Here is a 22,588-nt window from a genome sequence, read left to right as displayed (position 1 = left end):
TATTTTAGCATATAATTACTTATAAAAATACAGAAAATACAGTGGATTACCAAACTCAGCCTCTAGAGACACTCAGTACTACAGGGAGAGAAGCACATTTTCATAAGATACCGAGAGTGAATTGGGAAGGGTATGTAGCAGGGAAACATTTTGGGAAGCAGACGAGAGTAGGAAGGAAGGAAGATGGGGCAGAAAAACAGAAACGAGGATCAGATCTAAGCAACATGAGGGGGGAATTCGGGCCAGGAAGCCTAAATAGAAAACTCTTAGTATTTTTCAGATGCATTTTGCATAATACTAGTGTAATGGAAGCAGTCCTTGAAACTGAACTTTCTATATGTTAATTTCTAACAGCTGACATGAGCTTAAAATATCTTTTTATGTAGGAGCAGTTCAGCTTCCCCCCAATATGTTCTGTGCTTTCCTTCCTTCTATTTCATTGGGACTAAAATCAGCTTTGCTGAGGACAGTCCACCTCTTCCTCCTGCTGCCTTGTCTCCTACACCTCCCAGTGAGAGTCTTCTATAACGTCACCACTGATGTCACTAGCAGAGGGTTAAGATTGTAAATAAAAGGCACAAGGTGACAGAAGAATTAGTGGTAGGGACAACTGAACTACCAAGAAACCAGGAGGCTGTTTTCATGACACTGCTCGTCTCCTTAGAGATGAAAAATGAAGAGGAGTCAGATGAAGGAAATCTCAGTGATTAAAAAGTGAATTGGTTTTCTGTTTTTTTTTTTTTTCTTCTTTTTTTTTCTTTTTCCTCATGCATTCAGTGAGATTTCAGCAACTCCTTACATTCATAATAAAGACGTGAAATAGAAGACAGTCTAGCTGTAAAATTGTATTTAGGTATGCACACAAGAAATACATGCAGCAGAAAAATCCTGTTGAATTTTATCCCTGGCCTTTGACTGTGAAAACATAGGAAAATGTGTTACTATTAATTGTGCATATAAAAAAAGCCATAAATTTCTTTCTAAATGCCTCTAAAAGAACTGGGTGTGGTGGCAGTAATGCAGTGGCAGGAGGCTTGATTTTCACTCCTGTTAATGCAATAGGTCACCACAAAAGTGGCTGCAGTAAAAGTCAATTAGAGAGCCAAAAGAATGAAAAGACTTAACCTACTAAAGACTGCAGTTCCCTTGTGTTTATCCCAAAAAGAGAAATAATCATTATATCATATTCAAAAGCCTCAGATAAGTTTGAGACTTGCATGGCTGTGATTACAGGGTCTGTCCCACGAACCTTGGGGTAATGCAAGGCTTCTAACATGCCCTTAGCAAAAAGCTATCTTAAAATGCAGTGAATTTAATGCAGTAAATTGCTACTCTGTTTTCTAGATTGTTGCCTCAGTTATTGTCAAATTGGCTGTATCACATGCACGTTCTTGCTCTCACAACACATGTAAAACGTATCGAATAAAATCTAGCCAGAGGAAGGAATTCAACATAAACAACCTAACAAAATATTAATTAAAAAAAGCAGTAACAGAGGATCTGCATTAATTATACTTCTCCTCATACCTCCCATATCCCAAATTCTCTACGTTGTCATCACTGGGTATTAAGTGAACAACATTATTGGTCTCATATATTACCAGTCATATTATCAGCATCTGGAGAGCAAATGGCTCTGTATCTAACTGCTAAGTAACATCCACTTGACAATAATCTGGAATCATTTGAGATGTTACTGTCTCTTAAATGCTTACTCCTGCCCTTTAGGTAGAGATGAGGACCTGTATATTTGAACCTTGTAAATTAAAATATACTGATGCTCTTCATGTGCCTCAATGTGAAGCCAGCTCATTAGCTGAAGTAGATGATGAAAGTGTTCTGAGGCAACTTAGTTGACATATAAATGTCCATACTTGCAATGTAAATATAGAAGTGGTATCGGTATGCAAACTTGTAATGTAAATGTAGAACTGGAATGTAAAATGGTATTTTTGAGTTCCTGTCACGGAATGTTTCCTTCCTAATGTAAAAACTTGCATTTTAAAATATTGTTATAAAACTAGGTTATTGTTCTTCACTTTCTATCCTGGGCTTCTGTAAATCTTTTTTACATATGTTGTTTGTGTTTACCATTACATTAGGAGAGCAAGAACTGTAGGAAAAGGGCCGGTGATGAAGAAATGTATTTTTTAAAACAATTACTTGTACTGTGGTAGCACTTAAAGCCTCCTATGAGGTCTTCATTTAGCTATGAGCTGTGACTTAAAAGCAGTCCTTTGAAGAGCTTTATTTTGTTTTGTGAGAAGACAACAGGTAAATCATACGTGGGGGAAGGGAGCAAGTGATACAACTCTGATTAGCTTAATAAGCAGCAAAATTGTCTGCGGCTGCCTGAGCTGCACTTGCCTAAATTGCAGCTTACCAGCAAGTACTTCATTTCAGTTTTAGTAGCAAGAACACTACCAACGAGACTCTTCTTTTTCAGTCAGGTTTTTTCCTGCTGACAAAATGGTGGAACACTAGCAGTGCTCTCAGTTAAAGTCGTCCCAGCTTTGCAAAAGCAGCGCTCCCCACCCTAGACTTATTTGTGCAGTCTAGCAAACACCATGTGTTTCCTACTTACAAACTCAATTTCAGAGCTGCTCGGTACCTCACCTATATCCCCTAAGAACAGAGAAAAGGTACACTTCAATTTTTAATAAGCAGCAGCAACCTGAAATTGGTGCAAGCTGCTTAGCTCTAGATAAAGCAACGGCAGTTAAACCACAGTTAAAACCCCAAAGAGAGAATGACTGAGAATTAGGAGTGCATCCAAAAAACCTGCAGCATTTAATTGACTCTGGTGATGAACTGTAAGTGAGGTATGACTACAATCACATGAAACTTAAGAAATTTTCGTCTCGTCTCCTCGCTCTTCCCTTTCTTTGAAAACACAGCTAATTTCATTGTTCATATTCTCCATGCTAAAGACTTGGCTACCTGCAGTGCCTTGCAGTAAAATTCGAGGGCAGCCTCTTGAACTGAACTGAAGATGGTTTTTAACAGAGGCCATCATATTTCCTCATGGTAACTTTTGAAACAGCTGAAGCAACTTACTCCTGCCTTTCTCCAGCACCAGCTGCAGCCAAGAAGTGCTCCAGCATGCATTTTCCCCTGCCTTAACACCAGAAGAGCCACAGCAGAGCACTTGAACATCATTGCCTTTTAAACTGCCCAGCTACTAGAAAAGGGTTGTGGGCACTGGAGTCAGCCCACAGGCATGGTACAAGGATGGTATTTTTTGACTGGTTATGGCTAAAAAGGAGATTTCTCTGCTTCTATATGTGTTTATTTTCAGCCTCTTCGATGACTGCTCTGTAAAAATAGCCTCGAGTTTGCCAGTAAGCATCTCTGAAGGGATGAATGGCCTTAAAGCATGGGCCTTGGAACAGAGAGGTACAGAGCTGCGGCAGGAAGTCATTCTCTCAGCTGCTTTTACAGATCAGTTTTTCTTCATGCACTGGTACACCAAATAAGCAACTCTGTGTTTGAGCATTGTATTTCTAGCCATTGCAAGTGGGAGCAAATCAGACCTGCAGTCTTTCCTGCAATACTCAGACTAGCATGGATAAATTGCAGTAGTCAGACCACTCATCTGGTCTTCCAACCTGTCTCCAGCAGCAGACAGGTTTGATGCATAAGTGCCCTCCTGTTCAAGGTAGGCAGTGACATGCCTGAGAGACTGCATGCCAACATGCATAAATCAAACAAATACATAGGTCAGTAGCTGTACATGATAAACACAGGGCTTGGAGGTTCATAGCATTGCTACATGCTCCCTTAGGAGTTCACTAAGCTGAAACAGTTATTTTAGTAGCATTGTAAATCCTACTAGACAGTGTCCTGAACAAGGTGATTTTTTTCATCTGTGTTACACATCTAGAGCAACCTGACTTCTCTTTGGTTCAATCCATTCTGCTACTTTCTCCTCTATAGATTTGTCCATAGAACCTAGTAGTCTAAATGCACCTGTTGTACAACCATGTTCTTTGCCCTGGTTATGCTTTTTTTTACTTTTAAAATAAATAAAATAAAAGAAGTCTCTAGGAATTTGTAAAATCTTGACTTTATCAGGACAATCTGTGTTTTTTCTTAATTCTTTCTCCTCACTCATCAGACATTAAGGATCATGAAATCTCTTAAGATGGCATCAAGTACCTTGTCCCTTGTCTAAGATGTACCAAAGTTTCTCGTAGCTTTAACAGCAAGAAAAAAGTCTGAGATACTCAGGATGTTGCTAGCATACTGTACTGCAGTAGCACAGCAATAACAAGAGTTGCATAAAGCTTTTAGCTTTCCTATATTTTCTCACAGGCCTCCAGCCCATTGCTAAGCTATATCAGAACAATTTTTTGGGTTACTTTTCCTTGATGTCAGAGCTGCATCTTAGCAATTAATTCATTTTTTACTTCATTTGGGAAATAAAAAAAGGCAAGTAACAAAACCTTCCGCTACATTACAGGCAGTTTTTGCAAGCAAAGTAGTCAAGTGTATTTCTGTTTAGATAAAACAGAATGCATTTCTTCTGAGGTACAGCAATGAAAACAGAAAATAAGTGTTTTTTTAAACATTAACTGCCTGACAGCATAAGCACAATGAGCTGCTCTGCAACTTGCACTATGAAGCATTTAGAGCAATTTCCAGGTGCCTTCTGAGAGACAGCACTGAGAGAGGCTTGTCTAAACAGCCAAGCATCCCATCCTCAGTGCTGGGGCCAAAGATACATTTTCAGATCACAGCCACAGTATCGTGCTTCTCCATGGAAGATTGTCCCCAGATACTCTTTTGGTAACCCTTTTGACTTGTTTAATTTTTATTTTTAAAAAAGGTTGCACCACAGAAAATGAGTGCTGGGAAATACTTCACAGAAGATTGAGCCAAGCCTTCATTTAGTGTTAACAGGCTTGCCAGCTCTGTTGAGCACACAGATCTGGTCTGCAGAAAACATGCATTTGGCCTGCTGACTTCCTGTGAATGTTTGGTTGGCTGCAGCAGGGCGCGATGTGGGGAGTCCTGAGCTGGTGTCAGGTCAGGGCAAGGGCACAGGGTGTAACGCCACACCATGCAGGAGGGATGCTCGGCACCCAGGAGCAGCACTGCTGCAACCACAGAAAGCTGCCCCAGGGCTACACCCCAGCTTTTTTTGGCACAATGTCCTATGCATGGCTCTACTTCTTCGGGATATGTATGCGGAAGCAATCAGAGTGGCAAACAAAACCCAAATGTAAGAACCAGTGAGAGTTGCCTCTAATCTCTCTCCCTGTTTCAGTGAATTTTTGCTAAACCAAAAACAGGCCATCAGAACAGGCCCGGCTCCTAAAATATGTTTGACACCATGGATCAGGACAAGTCACCACTAGCTAAGGAACTTATGGTCACAGAGGCTTTAGACTATTCAATGTGGCTAAATCCCATTCTCAACTCTTTTTTTTTTTTTTTCCCTAAAATGGGTTGGCATTAGGGTTGTGTGAACAATTTCCCCTGGCTGTTTCAGTAAGCATAACAAAAGCACTTTCCTTTGTCTGATCCAAAACATTTTTTTTCTATTTAAAACACGTGCGTTCAGTTCAATATATATTTTTTTCTCTTGTTACAGGCATCCTTTACCAAAAGTAAAACGAGGGAAGTGAAAGACTATGAACTTTACTAAACACAAACAAAGCAGCAACCAGCCAAAAATGTGGGATGGAGTAGCTTTTAAATCTGTTATCTGAAGGTGCCTATTCCTTAAGAGAATGTTTGAACAATGACCTTACAGAAAATTAATACGCAACTATTAACACTGCTCCCTTTGAATTCAATGATTAAGTGTTCATGACAATACAGATATTCCACCTCCTAGATGACTGCCAAGCCATTAGTCCCCATCTTTGGCTCAGTGAATATTTTAATTGTCCCATGCCAAGGCAGAAAATCTACAACAGGAAGGTTAGAAACACGTCAGTGCGCCAACCTCATCGTACCTCTCCCTTGTCCCTAGGATTTCCTGACGGGCCCTGTAGTTAAGCAAGGTAGATTTAGGTTTTCACAAGTGGAAAAGGCATTTTTCAAATTGTGAATGGTTCTGAAACTGATTCCCTCAGATTCCTTTCCCAGCAGCTATGGTGTTAATTCTCAAGTTGTGTAGGAAAGACTAAAACTATTGAAGAATTCACCAAACTTTTATCTCTGCACCAACTAGACACCAAGAGAAATCACTAAAGAGCAAAACTATCCGGGAACTAACATCTGTAGTGTATGCCATCAGTAAGATTCATTTCCTTTCCTATTGTAACAAAGCCAATAATTTATGTCATGAAATATTCAGTTTTGAATTTAAACAGTGTGTATTATTATTCTTGGTTTTGGACAGGTAAGCAGCAGCAGGTCTCTCACAACACCGCCCCATTTTCTGATTGGTTTCAGTTGGTACAGATCACAGAAAAACAAAACAAAAAACCCTACCTTTCGTATTCTTACTGCATATATTATGATCAATGGCTTCTGCTTTACTTGAACATATTGACATTTAAGTTTTGTTAGCATCTGATGTTCATGCCGTTGACCCCCACAATCAATCATGCTGTTAAAAAATCTGGCCTTCCCCCCGCTCCCCTTGGCTTGAAGAGGTGCAATCAAACTGATTTTGTACCTATTACCATGGTACCTAAGAACTAGAGCCTCTTTGCAGTGGTTTCCATCCCTGTGCCCATTAGACAGCTTTGCACAAATCAGGGCTGAATCAGGTAATTCGGGGAAGAAGCGTCTCCGTTTGCACTACAGGGAGCCTTGCGTTCCCTTCCTGTTCATCAATAAAGACAAATTGACAGTGACTTTTATTGCTGAAGAACTTCTTGAGCTACATTCCACCACAGAATTCACATTTTGGTTGTTGATGCCAAGGCAGGCAGCTCTGGATGCCTCCGGAGTTGCCAAGGATCTCTGCTGGAGCCCTGTCAGAGTTTGGTACCTGCACCAAGCAGAGGGGCTGAGCATGGTGCCAGCCATCGGGACCGTGCTGGGAGTACCTCTAGAGGAGGTGACAGCAGAGTCACCGCTGAGGGAAGGAGGCAACACTGCTGAGGTCCTTGCCCAGGGAGGGGAGGGCCCTGTGTGAGTGAGAGAGCAGAGTGCTTTTTACAAGCACTTTCACACTCCCAGCTTGCAATAAACAAATGAACGTCTCTCACAAGCGGGGCATACGTGAACATACTTGAAAATACTGTCTGAGGTTTTATATACAGGTGGGAACTACAGCGACTGTGCTGCACGCAGCCCACCGCCAGCACTCGGTAAGGCTCCGGCAGCAGCTGCCCTGCTTGCACTCCTGCCTGCTGCACGCCTCAGAGCAGCGAGCTCACCTTGTTCCTCCTCAGCTTGAGAGAAGACCTTTCCTAAGGGAATAACAGCAGATACCCTGCTCTGGGCTCAGTGAGAGCTCTTGCAGCCCTTCAAAACAACTCCACGTTCTCCCTCAGTTATTTGCTTCTTGTGTCTGGGAAGGAATACTGTTTACAGGACCTAAATATCTTTGGATTGTTAGATATTTTTTCCTGAAACTACAAAAAAAACTCTTCTACAAAAAACACAACTTCTATACACCCCACATTCTGCTACAAAGGGTATGCTCACCTCTCTATTTTTCTCCTTTTACTGTGGTTTTTAAACACTCTGTGTTGCTGGCTTGTGCAGCTACATCTAACTGAAATCAAATACACTTTGAGTCTACTAATCACAGCAGCACTGTCCAGTGAGTCCCAAGGAGATAATGATATTTCTTTCATTTTTACGTTTATGCTGACTACACCTTGCCAATATTAAACCTTTACAAAAGGAAAGGAATTTGTAAGATTTATAAGAAACATGGTCATTCTTTTAAGTGATTGTCTCAGCTTATTTTTTTTTTTTTTAAATCTCAGCATAAGTAACTATTTTGTGCAGATTCTGCCTTTTACATTTTTCTGTTCGATATCTTTTCTTAGAACTGAATTTTCTAGAAGAGGAATGCCCAACCTTTTCTTAGCAATGAGACGTTAACTTCATGACTACTTATTGCATATATAAGGTGTGTAACTGAGCAGTTGCTGCCTCAGTGCTTCATAGATGTATATCTGAGCCTGTCTAGGCTGCTCTCTCAAACCACATAAAAATCACAACTTTAGTATGTTGCCATAAGCTGTTCTATGGGCTGCAAAACTTCTGCTTGGCAAATTCCTTTCTTTCTAACCATCAGTTTTGGCTCCTCTAGTGGCCATCTTTTTCTTGGTCTTGAAGCTTTGTTACTGCCTGATTTTTCATTAGGGACATAAGGAGGCAGCAAGAAGTAAAAACACATTTTTCCTCTTCAAACTATCTGCAGTCTATTCTAGGGTCTCTCAGACATCCCATCTTTGTATAATGTAATGTCTTTCAAATTTCTGTTGCATGGTTTCATAACTGAGTTTTACTGTTTGAGTTAACTGAAAACTATTTAACACATCTAATGCTTCATACCCAGCCACTGTCAGAAAATAAAGGTCTATTCCAATTGCCTTCCTTTTTCTGGCATCCATTCCTTGCAGCAATAAAGTTCTGTTTAAATTTTTTCCAACTCTCTTCCATAATTCCAGAAAAAAAGAAGAACCTCTCTCAAGAGGCTTTTATCTTTTTTTTTTTTTTTTTTTTTTTTTCCCTTGTGGACTATTTTAAAATTTAATCTGACTCTAGTACTATTGTCACTCAGCAATCACTTAGAGGCTACTTGTCTGATACAGGTCTGCTTCATTCAGTCTCTGATTAGAGCTGCATAGGCTGAGCTGCAGCACAAGAAAAGCAATCTAATTGTTTCCGGTGGTTAGGTCAGAGCTTCTTAACTCGCTACAAAATTATGGTCAAAATGCATGAGAAAGAGTGACAGAGTATCTTACCATTCCCCCCAGCTCTCACCCCAAATTTAAATCACTCGAGTCAAACGCATCAAGCTCTAGTACCTCCAGCTTCACACACTGATTAGAACACAGCTTGCTCTTTCTGCAAAGACTCACAGGAAAACAAAGTGAGTAGTTAAAGTCCTCCTTCCCCAAAGCCTGGGATCCTAAAGCCAGATGTGTATATTTATAAAACCAGGCAGAAATAGTCCCTAATTTTTCCAGAGTGGTCTGCACCCAGTTGCTCACCCTGGTGAGGTGTGCATGCCATGGAGATCTCTGCAAGTGCTGATCTCAAAGACCACGCTCATGCCATGTTCCAGTGCTGATACTGGTGTGGTCTGCAGTGCCCTGCACAGTCTGGGGCTTCAGGTATCGATATCAGAGCCCACTCTGGCTCCCTCATAGCAGATTTGCTTGCCTGTGTGTAGGAAGTACGGTGACAACCCCCCCACCCTTCTAGGCACCAAAGTTCACAGCGGTATTGGAAGTCCCGCAGGGAAACTACAGTCAACCCTTCATACAGTTTTGCTTTCAGGAGGTTTATAGAGCTTCTTGGAACGACAGAAGTTTGGCTGATATCATACTTGCCTGCTTGTTTCTCGTGTTCTCTGATATCAATAGAAATGAGGGTTTGGGGGAGGGAGGAGGAAGATGGAGGTAGAGAGAGGAAGGAGATGAGTTAAGTGAAAGTGAACGATAAGAGCAACATTTCTTGGTATCACATCTGTGGGAGGGTTTTGGATGAGTAGGCCAGTGATATAATACTAGCATGAGGCCTGCAATCAAGTGAAGAATGAGAGCCACCCAAACCACAAGAAGGGGAAGGGGATCTGCACCTGTGACATTTGTCAGAGGGAGCTCTGCTGTACAGGAGCCACACTCAGCAGCTTCACAGTGGGTTCCAACATGAGAAAGCCAGAGGATACCACCTGGATTATCCATAGTTACCTAATTGGATGACCTTTACCTAATTGGATGACAGGTTTTCTGCCGAAGCTGTAGCATGAGGGTCCTGAGGGAAAATGCTTCCCCATGCTTAAGATGCTTAAAGGTTTTAGATAATCTGTAGATTTGTACAGACATCTCATCTTTCCGTTACTGGCAGGATATTATTGCCTCTTCATTGTATAGGAGGTAGAAAAACGAGGAAGAGAGAAGAATTAAAAATCTCTCTCTCAAATGGGGTATGTGGAAGAACATACACAGTCATTGTCAAAGGACACAACGTATCTGCCTTTACATCAGTTCATTAAGCAATTCAAATCTCCCCGCTGTATCAACTGTTTAGTACTACAAGCAATTACTACACTGGACTTTCTATTATCTCCGAGCTCTATTTCTTTGAGCAACATAATTACTGAAGGGAAAAATTTTTTCATTTGCACATTCTCAAATCAAGAGATAAATTTAAACTTTTTTTTTTTTAAAATCCCTTGTCATGCTCACTGACTCTGCTTTGTAATCTTTAATGGGATATGGCATATCAGCCTACCAAAGAAATTGCTTATACAGACAATTTTGAAAAAAAAAAATAAAAAAAACCTAGCTTTCTCTAAGAAAGCTCCAGTTAGCAGTGCACGAAGAGCAGCACAGTATATGCCTACAATGAGAAGCTAAAGCAAATCAGCAGTCAAAAAGGAAACGGCAGTGCAGATCTATCTAAACCACAGTTGCAGGGGCTCACATGGCACCAGCCTGTGACATTAGTATTAGCGGTATTACAGCTATTTGAAGAAACTGCACTTCTGGATCACCCAAAGGGATCTCTCACATGACAAACAAGGCTATATCCCCATACAGAGCTGCTGCTTATACTACTAAAACACCCTTAACTTAAGTGTAGCCATAAGTCACGTGCAAATCTGCACGTTGTGCTTCAGCAACACAAGTGCCCCTTGCACAAAACCAAGTTGTGCTACAGAAGATGCTGTTTGCTGTTGCAGTTATGTACACTGACACAGTATATCCCAGGCTTGGAGCTGCCAGCAGAAGATCCAAGAAGCTCCACACAATGGGCTCTTCTGCACATCAACCACGACTGGCAACCCACGTGTGTTTGGATAGCTGCATTGTCAGAAACCTGCCATGGAAAAGTGACCGAGAGGGAAACTGGAAAGGGAGGGGAGCTACATTAACAGACTTTCACTATGACTTAAATAAAAGAAGGAAAAATATTACCATATGCTATACGGTTCTTGCATTTCTGCAGATGGTACTTACCTTCTGTTATGCAGTTGAGGGAAAATGGATTTTACTCAATTCTTACACGTGTCCTACAAATTTGCACACTTCCCTTGTAAGCCAAGCAGGCATGCTTACTATTTTTAATTTACCATACTTCCTCTGCATATCTACCTGCTGCACATTGGGTTTCACACACTGCCACGCAGAGAGCAGGATGCTGTGGGGCAGCTTCTGGAGATGTGCACAACTCTTTTTATGCAAGCTGTTTCCAACAATTCCTATTTCAGGAGTTCTCCATGCAGGCTGGAAACCTCCCTCTACCTTTCCTTCCCCACATGGCTCTGAATTTGCTAATGATCGTGTTTAAGACCATTTGGTGCCAGCAGCTAACTTTTAGGGCTGCTCAGTGAATATGCTGTATCGACGCGGGATGAGTGGGTGGAATGTTTTCTACTGTTTTACTTTTTTATGAGAAAATAGAACTAATCTGGTGGTATTAACAGTTGTGCTGTCATGGGTATGGCCACAGTGATAAAGAATAAATTGTTCAGTCTTGACAAGATCTTCATCAGCAACAGCAAGACTGCTCATTAGATTTCATAGCATACGCGCTTCAACTACATTCTGTGCATCTGTGGTACTGTCAACAGTTTAGGATTAGATATAGACACACACACACTCCCTCTCTTTGACTTCAAGCTTTGATGGTTGTGGTTCAGTTTATAAACAAACAGGATCTTGAATCCTGACATTTCACCTCATTGCTAATGCATAATTGTCAATACTCTTACTGGGACCTAGCATGTTGATTAGAGTTGCTCCACGAAGACCCACAATATCATCATCAGAATTACTTCTTTGCAAGAGGCTGTGTAAAATCAATTTTACTGGTTGATTTTAGTTCATTATTTTCAAACTAAGATAGGCATTTGTTTTCGTGCCAAATGCTTCTGTAAATCACCTGTATTATGATGCATTAAAGCATTTTAATTTGATAGCCAGTGATAAAAGCAGACAGATCAACAAAAAGTTTTCACATTTCTCCACAGTGCCAATAATCAGCACAAAGCTTGTGGTGGTCCCCCACAAACAATTTTTTAGTAATATTGGAATAAGTAAGCCTGTAAGAAAGATTCCATGTTGATTTTGGATGTTGTGCTTCCAGTACTCAGGGCTAACTGTGGATAGATAAAGAAGTGTGCCATTTTACAAGTACTGTCAGAGTGAGGGCCTTGCAATTGTCTTCTCAAAGGACAAAAACAAGAGGTATGAAATCTTCCTCTCATGTCAAGTGTCACTGAAATATTTTCCTCACAAAAAAGTTTCAAGGCTGTTGTTTAAATGGGCAGCAAAAAATATTTTCTACTGGGAATAACATCAAGCTTAATCTGTTATCCCATGGGCACAACAATCAATATGAACATAATCAGGGGAAAAAGCAGCTCTCAGTGGCTGACCTCTCCATGGAATTCTGATGACCTACTCTCATTAAGCCAGGTACCAGCAGATACCATAGATGCCACTAAGCTTTATCATAAAGTTATGTTTCCTAAAGTTCCTTGACAGGTTAATTTCTCTTTTTCCTGAAATAAAATAGGATTGAATTGTCTGTCTTCTGTTGCCTGACCAGGACTCACTCATTTGTTTCACAAGATCACAGGATGATGACTCACAATGAGATATGAGCCCTGTGCATAGAAATTGCAGATTAATTTCCAATAATTTTGTCACTCGAGCTCACTCCCTGAGACATTGATCAAAAATCCCAAACCAACATGATGCAAGTCTTTGCTGATTAGACCTCCTTTGGAGGTGCATAAGGAAATCCTTTCCTAGCAAATCAGGCACTATATTAGAATACTGTAATGACAGCATTAGCTTCACAGATAATGAAAAATAAGGCAACATGATTCATAAAAATTTATCGTATGGATACTTGATTGTTATCCCTATGGAAAGCATCTATCCTCCTGCTGAATTGGGTTGAAGCTTCATTTTTTGCCAGCTACCACTGTAAGTAAACTTTTTCCATTGTTTTATTGTTTAGCAACTTTTGTCATAAAGCCATTTACAGATTCTATCAAAAAGATTGCCTGAGAGCACCTTAATCCATCATAAATGGGTAAAGAGTTTTCCTTGTATTGACAGTGGCATGCTGATACTGGTTTATAAAGATCGACTTCAATATTTATGAAGTATTAAAAAACAGCAGTCAAAATATAAAGCTTGTTTTTCAGAAGTGTTCTACCACTCATATTTTATAGTTGTTTGATTGATTTATTACTGTTCTTACCGAGCTACTGAGAGTTAGACAGGAATCCCTTAGCAATCTCTTCTTCTAGGCTGTATTTACAACTTGGTCATGACACCAACCCTCATTGTCATCCTGGACATAAGCTTTGCACGCTGCTATCCCATCTCACAAGTAATGAAGCCTTTTTAGGGTCTTTCTCTGTATAACTCAGTTACTCAAGTCTCCATTCTCTGTAAATAGCCTATTTAGCAGTATAATAAGACATTCTAATCAACGAGAATTTCATTATCTTAAATATTTTTTTATCCAGTAATAAAAAAGCCAAACAACTCAGAGTGCTAAGTCATTCTCAACTTCATCAGAATTCACCGAAAACATTCTCTTTCGCTGTAGTGCCTTGTTTCAGATTGAACTGAGCAGGCTGGCATGACAAACTGCTCCTATTGTGTTGGTGTCACCAGCACTTAATTTTGCCACATTGATTTATCTCGAGAAACTGTAACAATTACCTGAACACAACGTTTCCCATGTTGTTATGGATTGCTATGGCAGGTTTGAAAGTGGTGTGCTCCCCACCGCACTATTTCCCATTTTTTAGTTTACTCTTTCATCAATATTGCTACCTGTAGGTAACTTTCTGGAAACAGAGCTCTTCTTTAGACCACGCATGAATACATTTCAAGCCTTTCTAACTTTGCTGAATTGTTCCACAACTAACAAGACTTGGATGATTTCACTTCATTAGGCAAGGAGATGACCTTCAAGTAATTTATCTAGCCAAGCCAGAAGATGCAATGACCTAAATTACTAAATGCACGGAAGTTTATTACAATGCCCTGTTCTAATGTCAGACAATAATACCCATTCACCTGCTTATTTTTGACAAAATTGAATAACATTTTCTACTCATAACATTGGCATTGGTGCAAATCAGGATTAAAGCAGCAGTGTACAGGGGGATAATTTTTTTGTTTTCATCTTGTTCACTGATTCCCCCATGGGGTCAGTGTCTGGGGCCGGCAGTCTGTTTTGCAGTTTCATTCCAGTCACCTGTTTCACACCACATAAACACCTAACTGCTCTTAGCATGCTTCAGCAGAGAATCCCAAGGAGGAGGCTTGGGTCACTCACAATGCCACCTGGGTTCACTTAGCTTTAAGAAATGAATGTTTAACAGCTCCTGTGTGCATAGGGGGCAGGGAGTGACATCATTATAATATAATAGCACCATATGGTTTATCAGCAGGTCAAGCTTCATGCTCTGGTGCTGTTCCTAATTTCACATCTTAGGTTACCAAGTGGCCTTATTAACAAGGAGACGAGACTCCTCCAAATTTAAGATCTTAGAAAGCAGAACCCATTCTGCATGCATAAAAACAAACTCATTAAGATTTATAGCCATGATTATATTTCTGATTAAAGTAGCTCAACAGTTAATGTTTACAGACAAGCAGCCCTCTTTCCCATTTATGCAGATCAGAATGACTGCCCTATACATTTAAGATCATTTTCCTTGGCTGATCCAGTACCAGAGAACAAAACTGTAACTTTCTTATTGTTGATGTTCTATTAATAGAAAAGAAACTTAGATTTAGCAACTTATGCTTATGTGCAATTTGCTATAGTGATTGCAATTTGCTATTCATCACAGTTTCCTTTAAATTACTCTGAAGAACTATTTGATAGCAGTCAGTTCACCCCAGTTGTGGCATAGCACAGCTGGAGCAGTCACTCTGAGAATCTCAACCCTTCCTTCTCTATAAAGGCAAAGGAATTTAACAAGATCATTACCCGAGATTCTTAAAGAAACTAACCTGCCATGGGATAAAAGTCCTCAAGTGATTATGTTACAGGTGAAAGATAGGAATAGAAGGGCTTTGTTAGTAGAAGGTCACCAATAATATCCCTTAGGAATCTGTGTTGGGACATGTCTGTTCAATATATTCAGAAAAGGTCTAGAAAAAGGTTACACCCTGTGACGACAAACTTTGCTGAGGTGCCTACATTAATCAGATTAATAAGATAAAGAACAACCACACTATCTTGCTGAAAAACTGAAGTGTTATAATGAGGCAGTACAGTGTAGATAAAGCAACACCCATGGGGAAAAACAGCAACTTTGCACAAATTATTAGCTTTGAGATGGCAATGACTACTTCAGAACACAGCACTGTAAAAGACCTGAGAAAGTGTCAGCTTGGTGCTCATCACGGGTCAAAAAAATAAGTAGAATGACATTCTAACTACAAGAAGGAGCAAAGACCAAAGCAGATCATTAGGCAACTGTATACATTTATGGTGTGCTAACACTTCAAATACCACATCACGTCCTGGTACATGTATGCCCCTCACCCACTCCCAAAACCATATAACATAAGTTAAAGAGGAACCAGACCTCCCCCAAAATCAGACACAGTGGTAAGAATGGATATGGGATGACTTGAATGCAGAGCAAAGAAACAGATGGACTGGCAAATAAAAGAAGTTAGTGACACAAGTAAAATAGTTAAACTGTGGAGCTCCTTGACAGAGGATGTTGTGAACATCAGAGGTTTACCCAGATGCAAAAAGTGACTGACCTCATTCATAGAAAAGAATATATATAGTATCATTATACATAAAAGCATCACCTCCATTTGAGGAAGCCTCTGAGCAGGAGTCAGGCTGGCCAGTCAGGTTTGTCAGTTCAGATATCCTTGTGGCACATTCCCCCTTGGTAAGTGCACCAAAATGCATGACCACATTTACGCTAAGCAATTTACGCACCAACTAGCATGATTATAACATACTTCCCCAACCCCATCTGTGATGCATCCCTTTTCTAAGACATCTTTATTTGCTGCCTTGCAGGTGCTGCTTCCTGCCTTTCAGAGACAAACCAAGCTACTTCACAGAGGGCTTTCAACAGGAAGGAGGATGATGCTGCCTCAAACCTTGCTTCCTGCATAACCCTGAAGCTTCCTTCCACGAAAGCACCAGGTGCAAGCACTTCAAAACCCACAAGTCGCCTTGCTTGATCCTTGATTACCAGCCCCATGAGCTGATGTCACCAGTGGCCATGAAACTTCAGAGTCAGACCTTTTTTTCACACAGTCACAAAGCTTCTGTGCAGACCATCCCCCTTGCTACTGCATTCAGTGCCTTTCAGCTTTTGGTAAACACACCTGAGCAATGAAGTTTTGAAGCTCTTCATCTTGTGATAGAGTGCAGGCAGATAGCAGGTCTGTACCCTACTCCAAGGCCAAGTGAATTCATGGTCAGTGCTATGTGTATTCATATTTCTTCATTCTCTCACTCCCAGTGGGCTTCCTAGTGTTTGCTGACCGAGTTTTGTGGTAGCTCAGGTAGGCACATCAGTCCTCCAGTTTAAAGTGCGTTATCAGCATCACCTTTGTGCTGCTGACAATTCTTACTGTCAGCCCCAGGTGAGTACAATGTGAGATGCCCAGGTGCTTCAACAGTTTTCAAATTGTCCAGAGTTTAACTCTTATAATTTAAGTCATCATATTCAACAGTAAGTGTTGACAAAGGCTAAAAAAAAAATCTAAGAATGAAAGTCAGGAACTGTTAACACATTTGCATGTATCCACTTTTTAGACCTGGGCAGGAACTCTGGCTTACCAATTACAAAACCAAAAACTCTCCAGTTACCTGTAAAACAAGAACAATTTCATCAGGGACACGGCAAGCTTTTCCTTGACACAGTCCCCTCTGCTAGTCCCCTGAATTCAAACCTAAAGCCATTTCTAGACATTAAATAAGTCTAGAGTTAAGCTGTCATTTGTGACGTTTAGGTTTTAGGTAGGTCCAGTCAGAGAGATGTACTTAGACCCAGATGAAAAAAATCATTTGTTTTGGTAGATGAGCTAAAGCATCAGCTCTCTTTCACCTTGCCACATCATTGCATCATTCACTACAAAGGAATGGTGGTGGCACTCAGGGCACTCACTCCACTGAAAGACACGTCAGTGCCAGATAGATTTTTGCATTCTGCTCGTAGCTTTTCTGCAGAGCCTAGAAAACTGTTTCAGAGCATCCTGCAGTGAGTGAATGCTCTGAAGATGCACTTTATTTTAACATAGAATACTCCTGCCAAATAAAGAAAATACTAAGCATTTCAGAATAAACAAAAAGGCACAACCATGGAAGTACAAAACAGAAACCATTGTATCACACAAACTATTAAATTAAAAAGCACATCCTGTGTGGTCAGTGGTGTTTGGAAGTAGGCAGTCAGGAAACAAATACTGCTTGTTGAAAAAAAAAACAGTCCAAATTTGCATATCTGAGCAATATCTTTTAAATTAAGAATTTGCTAATTAAACTTGCATTATTGTGAGAATAACAAAAACATTTCATATAACAAAAATTACATCTTTCCTGCATTTTCATAGGAGCTGGAAGAGCGCCTGCTATATACTGCTATCTCACATCAGCACATTACCATGTGACATGTACACAGCAGATCGTTGCTCACAAGGACTCTTGTGTCTGCTAGTAAAGAGGAGCCATAAAGCTTCTCTAAAGAAGACATCAGCTCATTCCTCCACAGACAGGGAATTATGCCAGTTCCAGGCACACTCCTGCATTCCAAAGAAGGAATATATCGAACTGTAATAAATAGCCGCAGGGTTATTTCAAACCGGCATAATGAATTAGCTCAGAGGCTGAACAATCCCCACCTGGCCCTAGGAAGCAGAGGAAGAATATAAAGGTGGCATTCCCACTTGTGTAAGTGGGCCTCGGTGTGATCTTGTCATCAAGTCACGAAGCAGCGCTCACAGGAGTGGTGTAGAAGACAAAACTCACAGGTGGAGAGGGAGCAAAAATCACACCTGAATTCTGAAGCTGGTAGCTGCTTTGCCTGCAAGTCTGTACCTAGATATGTCACTATTTAGGTTGCTGTTGTTGGGGGAGTGCTTTCTGGTACGTAGATCAGGCCAGCATCAAGCTGGGACCATGCCAAGAGCAGTGTGACACTGTGTGACAAGTGAGGCGGCACTGCACTTGGGCTTTCTGGGAGTGCTTTTATCTGCACATAGATGACTTGTTTCATGAAACAGAACCCAAATCCTTGATAAATCCATAGGGAGCTTTGCTGACAGCATCTCCTGTTTAACTCCCATCCCTCTTTCCCTGCTCTGATACCCCCAGCTTCCCTCCTCAAGGATGCAGGTTTCATTGCTCCCCAGTGACAGCCACTCAGCCCCACAGCTATCCCCAGCTGGGGAGCAGCTCTGCCTCTCTCAAATCACACACTCCACCCTACACGCATGCTATCAGGTTGCTACAGTCAGCTTGGATCTTTAAACTTTTCACAGGAGCCTGTAAAGTGCAGAACTAGGTCAGGCTTTGCCTTTCCAGCAGAGGTGCCTCGTTGCTGGTTGCTCTTTGCTGCAGACCATCATTTTTCCCCTTCCCCCATCCTTGGGCTCTGGCCTGAGCGGTGCAGTAGTTTTAACAGCTGTTAACAGTTTTTGCTGTATGAAGTGATTGATTTTAAGCAAAAGGCCAACTCCTTAAATTTATTCTTCATGTCAAAACCTCAGCGTTAGTTTAGACAAGCTCCTAGCATACAGTTTAATTTAAACACATTTTCCCCTTGGAGAAGGGGAAAGCTTACAAACAGACATCAACAGCTACAAAAGCAGAAGCAACAAACTGAATTAAAGAAATGTCTTTCCATAGCTGTAATATTTTAAACCTTCAATTTTATTTTTAAGTATTCTTGTGAAGCGATGTTCTTTAATATTTTCTCTTGCAGAACTAAATATTATTTTCCTCCTCTCCCTTTTGAATTCTCATTTGGTGGGCTGAGCCTTGCTACAGCTTCCCTCCATATGCTCTGATAAAGTTGGACGAGGGATTGCGTGGATTTTTAATATTTTTGCTCATAGAACTGAATGACCCCACAACAAAGCTACAGATAAGTGAGCAGCACTTGCAGAGGAAAGCTTGTGGTGTTTAAAAGATCTGAATCTATATTAACTAGTGATGATCAATCCCATACTGACCAGAGCACAACACAGCTTCATATAATAGCACTACCTAGAAATCTGAGGCTTGGTACCCAGCCCAGCATATAGTGGGGTATGATTCCTTGCTCATTTTAAGTTTTTACACTTAACCTTAGCTAGAGTATACAAAAACATCCCAGAAAAGCATCATTCAGTCTCATTATTTCCTTTATTTTGTTCCCATATCCCCTCTCCCTGCTATTGCCTATTTAAACTGGTCAAACTTTTTAAATTCACTTATTTTAAGTGGGAATCGGGTCAACAAGTATTTGCATCAGATACCTGTTAGCATACCCATTAGCAAATACCTGCTGTAAATAGCCATCCTGAAATGAGAGCAATTATTTCTGGCAGAGTTTTTGGTGGTGAAAACATGTGCAGTTTTAGACATACACTTTTGGATAATGGTTTTTATATTTGGTTTTGTGCCGTTTTCTACCACTTATTTGTCAATTCTTTGATCACACCTGTACAGAAAGGGTTCAGAACGCTTTTCCAGCTACCTGTACTTCTGCGAAATACAGCTGCATTCAAAAATAGGGACTTGAGCAATTCTGTTGTGGCTAATTTGTTCTACTGTCATTGCTAATGAGGACTCACAAATTAAACTTGCATTTTATGAAAATCTGGTATAATGTTGATTTGTATTTCTCTCATGCATATTTTAGTTTCAGCCATTCCCATGGCATCAGTTTCTCTTTACATCTGTCTCATCTCTTAATTCAGTTACTCCAGCAGAAAAATCATCCTTCCCTTACTGTTGCCACAAGATCTTTTGTGTTCACCTCAGGGGTTCTCATCTTCTGTTTCATTCAAAAGACTCAAAAGTCAGGTCCATGACCTCTAATTCTTCTGCTGCTGAATGCCATTGCATTACTGAACACAGTGGTCTTGGAGATGAAAAGTGAAATTTTGGGGTTTTAAGGCAATATTTAAGTATTATGGTCCAGGAACTGCAAATTATTAGGATGAAGGTAACAATCATGGTTAAAGCCATTTAGCATCTGATCAGATTCTGGACAATGCCATTCAAGCATCAAGGATGTCTAGTCACTTGGAGGTCTCAGGATGACTACACCAGCCTTGTAAACAAGTTTGTGCCAGTATTCTCTCATAATCTATGTCATCAAATTTCATTTAAGATGTTCAAATAATTATAATCAAACACCAAATTGTTCAGTTCTTTTCCTGAAGATAGATTTTTTGCATTTTATTCTTCGTTTTGTTACTACTTAAACTATTAGCATGCCCCCATTGTTCAGGAGCTTAATCCTCAAGAACTGACTGTGTATAAAAGATAAAACATTTATGCAGTACTATCTGCCTATGTATTTCTTAGCTATTTGCACATTCATCTGTATTTGTATCTGTGGGTTGTCCCTGCATTTCCCAATCTTCTGATCCGCTCTTAAGTAGAAAAATAAAGATGTCTTACCAACAAAGCATCAGGATAATTGTGGGGAAATATATGAAGGGATGGTATGAAAGATGTCTATGGGCAGCTAGAGGAAGTGTCAGGCAAGAAGCAGAAGATTTAGGATCAAAACCTAAAAATGAACTAAATGAAATCTATAAAGATGTTTATTTCATCAAGAGGGAAAACACTGCCCTAAACTGGGAAGTATTCTATGCAATACAAAACCTGATTTATAACAACCCTAAACAAGCTAAACAAGTCCTTAATTTTCTAGGTGATGGACTTCTTAAAACATTATCTTACCATTTGTTTTTCATACCGCAGGCTAAACAGACTCTGAAGCAGTGTTTTACAATCCACAGCCTCACAGTCTTTCTCCAGCAATTAGAAATTTTCCACTTGGCAGCATACCAGTATATGTTCCACACACCTCTATAAAATAGCTAGCAGCTTCTTCCCTGGCTACAAGACCAAAACAGACTAGACAAGTTTCCCATTATCCTCAGAATTGGCCCATGGTGAGGACAAAGTATGGATGCAGGAATAATTGTCATGCTCTCTTAGGATCTGTACAGTACCCAGAGAACCCCGCAACTCACCCAACCCTATATTGATACCCTATCACAGCAATGATGAACTAGAACTCAATGGTAACTAAAATGTGTGGTTTAACTTAACACTGCTAGCAAAGCCTGGATGCGTGTGCACACACATTTGACTATTTAAGACTTCTCCTCAGGCAGGTTCCTAAATACAAGCAGTCTGACCTTCAGTAAAGCAAAATGCGCCCATGCATGTCAGACCACCCAAACCCATCTCTTTCCCGTCACAGGGCATTTGAAAAACTGAGTTGAGAAGGAAGCAACAGGGAAAGAAATTGAATCCTTCCAGCAAAGGATGTAACCAGTATGAATCTGTCAAGCTGGACTGAGCTGGAAGGTTGACACTGAGACCTCTAAAAATACTCACGGACTGAAGAAAACAGGCTGCAATTTGTACATGACACCCTTCTTTTTAAGCTAATATTTAGCTGATCAAGAAAACAGAGGAACCAAGGACTTCTGTACACAGCCTACCAGAGACAGCATGAGAGATTCTGGAGTCTTGACTTCTTGTGTACCCTTGTTTGTAGCAAGTCTTTACAAGTAAAAATCCCTCCTGCATTTTAACCACAACTCCAGTACATTTCACTTAGCATAAGTGTCCTCCTTGCAGTTCTACTGAAAGTAAATTTTATTCCCTGTCATGAACTGTCACACAATATTGCTGAGAGCTAACTAAATTTAACCTTAGAAATAGCTAACTTTGAGCTGTAGCTCAAGCATAATGTGTATAGCTGTTTAAGCAGTTTAGGATCTATTAGGAGAAGGGATCTCTGTGCATAACAAAACGCTACAGAAACACAGAACCTTCACAGAGAAGGCTCTGCCTCCCATCCCCTCAAAACTTGGTAGCGATTTCAACCCCAAGGTGTCCTTTTCAGACAAACTTTTACTATTAAATGTGCCAGCTACACTTAATACAAAACAGTGTCATGTTATTTTCTATGATCAGTGGACATATTATACCTTATTCCATACTGAATGTCGGACATTGCTTGCAAAGGGTGTTCAATATGCTGGGAAGGGAAAACAAGAAGTTAATAGATCTAAAAGCCAAGATGGAAAGAATAAGCAGAAGGCTTTGAAGGCACTGAAGACTAAATAATGATAACACAAGTTCATCGACTGGAGAAGCTGAGAACTGGAAATAGAAGTGGATATGCCAATAATAGACTTAATGTGGCTGATTTCAAGTGGCGGTTTAAACACTGTCTGATAAAGGACTA

At 40.4% G+C, this 22,588-nt stretch overlaps 1 protein-coding gene across 2 annotated transcripts in view; it reads right to left on the bottom strand.

Annotated features, from left to right (window-relative positions):
* The window catches only part of GRAP2 (GRB2 related adaptor protein 2), a 102,673-nt gene that overhangs the window by 62,734 nt on the left and 17,351 nt on the right, over positions 1–22,588 (bottom strand). The window contains exon 1 of one of the 2 annotated variants that reach the window (XM_068666878.1): positions 15,957–16,095. The exons of the other annotated variant lie outside the window; for it this stretch is intronic. The gene's annotated coding sequence lies outside the window, so the exon portion shown is untranslated. Of the gene's footprint in view, positions 1–15,956; positions 16,096–22,588 lie in introns of those variants that run through there. 2 annotated transcript variants of the gene reach the window in all.

This window comes from Anas acuta, chromosome 1 (genome assembly GCF_963932015.1).
Source record: "Anas acuta chromosome 1, bAnaAcu1.1, whole genome shotgun sequence".
Taxonomy (NCBI): domain Eukaryota; kingdom Metazoa; phylum Chordata; class Aves; order Anseriformes; family Anatidae; genus Anas; species Anas acuta.
The sequence above is the reverse complement of the archived record's forward strand: the minus strand, read 5'-3'. Positions and strand labels throughout refer to the sequence as shown.